Here is a 5,925-nt window from a genome sequence, read left to right as displayed (position 1 = left end):
TACTCCTCGCAAATGCTGCTCTCAGTCCCAGCGTCCTCACAGTCGCAACTCGTCTTCCAAAAACACCAGCAAAATATTCACGCCCTTTTTCTCCCCTCTGTGCCCGTCCATGATCCCACCTATGTGCAATGCCTGGAACTCGGTAAAAATAGATCGCTTCAAATTTGCTACCTCTTCTGTAAAATAAAAAATGAAAGGCGAAAGCTGCTCCATTCCTTTCGTAAAGACCAAGTCAAACTCGCCCGCTGCCTTCCACGTCCAAGCGCATATCAAAGATGATTTTCAATTCTCTATCTTCTTTAGACTCCACGATCCTTCAACTTTTTTTTCTTCATCAACTTATCCCTTCTATCTATAGCATCTTAAAAAAAAAAATCAAACTTGATCTTTATCCTCAAATTGCACTGGTAAAATTTAGATCTTTTCTTTCTTCAAATCTGACATAAAATTTAAATAACTACAATGAAACCTAAAATCTATGAAAATAAATAAAATTAGACTAAGTTTTAAAGTTAATAGGTGATAAATATATATTAAATTATGCAAGTCATCAGATACCATGAGAGTCAGTGTCTAGATTGGAACACCATTATAAATAAACCCACTACCCCCCCTGTAATGGCTTTTATTACTCCTACCACTTGAGAGTCGTTGTCCCGTGGAGGGACACGGTGGTGGACACTTCAGAGCAATGCCGATAGACACACTACTACAGAAGACGGAGTGTGCCCTACATCCAGCATTAGAACTGGAGTATGGAGCAATGTCTTACTAACTAGGAGTAGTTTTTACTCTCACTTATATTATGCAAGCAGGGCCTCATGGAAGGACGCAACAGCGTGAGAAGAAGTGTTGGAAGATGAAGGCATATTGCAAGATGTGTCATTTTATACAAAAATATTATACACATCATTTACAGCAAGAAAGGAGTTCATGTTGTTCTCTCACCCCCAGTTTGAGGGGGAGCATTGGAAAATAGGCCTAATCCCACATGACCAAGGAAGGCCCACAAGATGGGCCCAAGCACATAAGCAGTAGGACACACCATATTACCACGAGCTGACATCCTTATCAAATAAGTTGGAAGATCAAGAAGGACTCACAAAGGCATCTTTATCTTATGGTCACATCCTAGAAGATTTCTAGTTTGTCTTTTATCTATATTGAGTTATTTAATTATGTTAGGACTTATCTTTTAAGTGTTAGAGTTTGGGTGTAATTGGGACAAAGGTAGTTCTATTGTAATTGGACTCTACTACCTTCCTCTATTATAAATAGAGGTTCATGTACTCTGATTGTAATAAGTCAATGAAAGTCGATGAAATATTTCTCTTTTCCATAAACTCAACACTTCTTTCGGTTGCAACAGCCACAGTTTCGTTGGCATTATTTTATTTTTGGAAGATTGTTGGAGTCTTATCCGCTATCTGCTCGATTAGTATCAAGATTACCTTCAATATAGTAGGAAAGTTGTTGATTCTTGTAGCTATTGATCAAAGCTCTATTGCTATTTCTAGTGACTGGTGATCGCTTTGGCTCATCTCTTGTTGTTGCTCTGTTGTAGAAACAGGTGGGAAGATTTCTATATGAGTTTCAATCCCGAAAGATGCAGCAGTTTCTTTTGTGTGTTTTTTTGGCACTCCTCCATCTCATGATTTACAAAGATGTGTAAGTTGTTCATGCCTGAAATTTTTTGATATTATGAAAACATGCCCAAGATTTTTTGCGATTACAGAAACTTGTTGTTTTCATTGTTGAAGTTGTTGCTGCGTTAAACAAGAGCTCCATTGCTATTTTAGGAAACTCCTCTGATGGCCATCCGAGACCTCTTGTCGATGTTCCACACTGTTCGGATACCACCAGCGCCGTTGTCGGAGAAGAAGACTCTGTGACTCCGTTTTCTGTTTCCTCGGCCAAGAACTATACTTCTGCCAAAAAGAAAGGTTCTGATTCGAACCAACGAACCAGCGTACCAAGTCCATTATAGCCTTTTGGCAAGAGGGAGAAGAAGAATTTGTTTTCCCAGCTATTCAGCGCGGGGGGAAGACGAAGGAACTGGTGATAAATTTTTCCTAAGTTAGGAAAAATTTATCAACAGTTCAGCGCGCATGACCAACCCAACTCGGGGGAGACCGAGTTCCCAACTGACCTAAGACTTACTGTTTCAACACAAGCCAGACCGAGTCAACTCGGACCAACTCGGTCCGGGTAAACTCAAAATTGGGTCAACCTGACTTGGGCCACTTATTTTCTTCCTCAGTATACGTGCCCAAGGTTTATGCATATTTCGGCGTGACTCGGTAATTTTTTCTCTGGCTGGATTATTATTTTTGTTGGAAGATAGGGCCCCAGCCTACACAACCAAGGAAGGCCCACATATCTAAGAGTATTATAAGATTGGCCACACGACCAAGGAAGGCCCACAAAATGGGCCCCAACACATAAATAGGACCCACCATGAATACCACGAGCTGACATGCTTATCACATAAGTTGGAAGATCAAGAAGGACTCACGTCCTATAAGAGTTCTAGTTTGAATTATATTTGTCTTTTATCTATATTGGGTTATTTAATTATGTTAGCACTTATCTTTAAGTGTTAGAGTTTGGGTGTAATTGGGACAAAGGTAGTTTCATTGTAATTGGACTCTACTACCTTCGTCTATTATAAATAAAGGTTCATGTACTCTGATTATAATAAGTCAACGAAAGTCAATGAAGTATTTCTCTTTTTCATAAATTTAACATGGTATCAGAACAGGTTCTGTGAGTTGACTTGGTCAACCCACAGAGATAATGAGATCCTTTTCTCAAAACCCTAAACCCTAAGTCTAGGTTCGTAGTTATGTTTTTTCAGTACCTACACCCGTAGTTTTCTTTGCATTTTTAACCTCTATACTGAGATTTTCATATTGAAAACTATATATTGAAGGAAAGATATTTGAGTCTACTTTCCAAGTAAAAATATTTTTTCCAATCAAAGTTATCTACAGAGAGATATCAATATTTGAATGAGCAAAGGTCAAATAACAAAAGAGGTTCGAGCAACAGCAGAAAGCTTCAGATTTTGAGGTATTTTATGCACTCAAGAACTAGACTTTATATGGAGAAATATATTTCAAAAGAAATATCTGTAAGTCTATTCTTTTACCTATTCAACCAAAGTTTGATCTGAGTTATTTGCAATGAGAAATCGATATTTGAAGCAGCATAGGTCAAATTGCAAAAGAGGTTCGAGCAGCTGCAAAAAGCTACAAATTCTGAGGTATTTTATGCTTTCAAGAAAGAGAGTTTATAAGGAGAATTATATATCAAAAGAAAGATATGTAAGTCTATTTTCTTATTTATTCAACCAATTCTTGGTATTATTTTTATATAAGGAGATCTTGATATTGGAAGAATCAATGGCATTTTGAAAAAAAGGAGAAACAATACTTAGTTTTGCCATATGACAGAGACCAAAATCTATCAAATTATTTATCTTCTAATAATTATATTTTATGAAGATATGTTATACTTGGATGAAAGTTATTTAAGTATAATTTAAGAAGAAGAAATTTTCATTTCAATCTGATCTATATTTAAAGATATATTCGAATTGAAAGAATCAAAGGTCATGCTATTATCTTGTTGCATTGAAAAATCCGAATTTAAGCCCATTGTTTTGCGTCACTTTTATAGTTGCTATATCTCACTTCTACCTGGTGTGAGGGCTTATTTATACATCTCTATTATTTTGGCTTATTTATGCATCTATGGTATTTTGTTCAAGCTGGGATCATTGCCATTACCTCCCAGCTTGAGGGGGAGAAGTAGAAGAAATACAAGAAAGAGGTATTTTATTCCATATGTTGTGGATAAGTTTACGTGACCAAAATATTTAAGAAAAGAGGTGCACAAAAGATGAAGCTTATGCATCTAAGAAAAAATATTTATATCAGATTATGATTATTTCATGGTTCCTTCTACAAGGTTTATTATTTTGGTTCGTGTTATATGTTTTGGAAGATGGTCGTATTACATTACAGATGCTACTATTATGTCTCTTTGGATGAAACATTATTATTAGAGAAGAGGTGGCCTCAGTACCTTTTCTCATACCATAATTTATTTGACTCTCAAAAATATCACTGTTGGGACACCATGAGAGTCAGTGCCCAAATTGGGACACCATGAGAGTTTGTGCCCGGATTGGGACACCATGAGAGTTTGTGCCAGGATTGGGACACTATGATAATTTTAACTCTCAAAAATATCACAGTTGGGATATCATGAGATTCGGTGTCCAGATTGGGATACCATTATAAATAAATCCACTACCCTCTCTTTCCGTTCCCCACCCACCCACCCCCCCCCCCCCCCCCCCTATAATGGCTTTTATTTCTCCTATCGCTTGAGAATCATTGTCCTGAGGAGGGATACGGTGGTGGACACTTCAGAGCAATATCAATAGACACACTACCTACAAAAGACGGAGTGTGCCCTACATCTAGCATTAGGATTGGAGTATGGAGCAATGTCTTACTGACTAGGAATGATTTTTACTCTCACTTATATTATGCCAGCAGGGCCTCATGGAAGGATGCAACAGTGTGAGGGGGAGTGTTGGAAGATGATGGCACATTGGAAGATGTGCCATTTTATACAAAGATTTTATACATCATTTGCAATAATCTGGGAGTTCATGTTGTTCTCTCACCCCTAGCATGAGGGGGAGTATTGGAATATAGGGTCCAAACCCACACGACCAAGGAAGACCCACATATCCAAGTGTATTGGAAGATGGGCTCAAGCCCATAAGACCAAGGAAGACCCATGCATCCAAGAGATATAGAAGACGGGCTCAAGGCCTACATATCAAAGAGAAGGCCCAGAGGCCCACATACAATGATGGCAGGATGGCAAATAAAGGGTCATCTCATAGAGATGGCATTGATGTAATTAAGTTAAAGTTCTAGGTTAAAACACTAAACTCTAAATCGTAAGTTCAGGGGTATTATTGTAATACAGTAGTTTGATAAATCTATAAATAGAGCTTCAGGGGGAGGGTTAGGAATCAAGTCCATAACCCTTCTTCCTCCAATTTTCTTCAAATGAGTCTCTCTCCCTTTTTCTCCATGAGCTAAATTCATGATACCTAAAGTTGGAGATAGGATGAGACGTAGTGCAAGTACAAGATTATTTTCTTAAAGCAATGGGCCTCGTATCAAATTGCGGACCAAATAGAATAGGGGAAAAGGGACTTACCTCAGTAGGATCCGAAATCTCAACAGGTGTGGAGTTGGCTGATGCTTCAGGGGGCGGAGTGACATCGGCATTAAAGGGTTCAAATGGATGAGGAGTGGTAGGAGGAAATGAAAGACCCGAAGGAGCATCATTCGGGGAATAACATGAGATGTCCTCAAAAAAGGTCACATCCTAATACACAAGTAACAGTCGAAGGGTAGGATTGTGTTGAAATGTATAGTTGTATAGCGTGATCGGAGGAAACTGTATAGCGTGATTATTTCATCCGATCCCGTGAATATATTCTTGATTCTATTCCTTGATTTTAGGATCTAAATTGATCCTAAAATCAACTTGTAATGTATTATAAATAGCCTCCTAACGGAGAAGAATAAAATCATCGGAAAACCATTCGTTCAATCTCTTTTATTATTTTCGGTTCTCTGTTTTACATGGTATCAAAGCAGGAGAATTATCCTCTCTTTTTCGTCGCAGAAAGTCGGAGCTAAGTGCTCCTGTAATCGCCGAAGGAGGAAGCCGGAGGAAGAAAAAAAATCCGTCGGAGTTGCAGAACTCTATTTTTTTTGCAACTCCATATTCCGGCTGTCCCGACGCCAAAAGAACGTCGCTGACGCCGACGACGGCACCACCACCCTGTTCCGACTAAAGCCGACGCTCCGCTGCTATTGCCGATGACGA

The sequence above is a fragment of the Aristolochia californica genome, unplaced genomic scaffold (assembly GCF_029961685.1).
Source record: "Aristolochia californica isolate CCGP_79_NKW_82.1479 unplaced genomic scaffold, dmAriCali1.0.hap1 SCAF_13, whole genome shotgun sequence".
Classification (NCBI taxonomy): domain Eukaryota; kingdom Viridiplantae; phylum Streptophyta; class Magnoliopsida; order Piperales; family Aristolochiaceae; genus Aristolochia; species Aristolochia californica.
Note: the sequence above shows the minus strand (reverse complement) of the source record.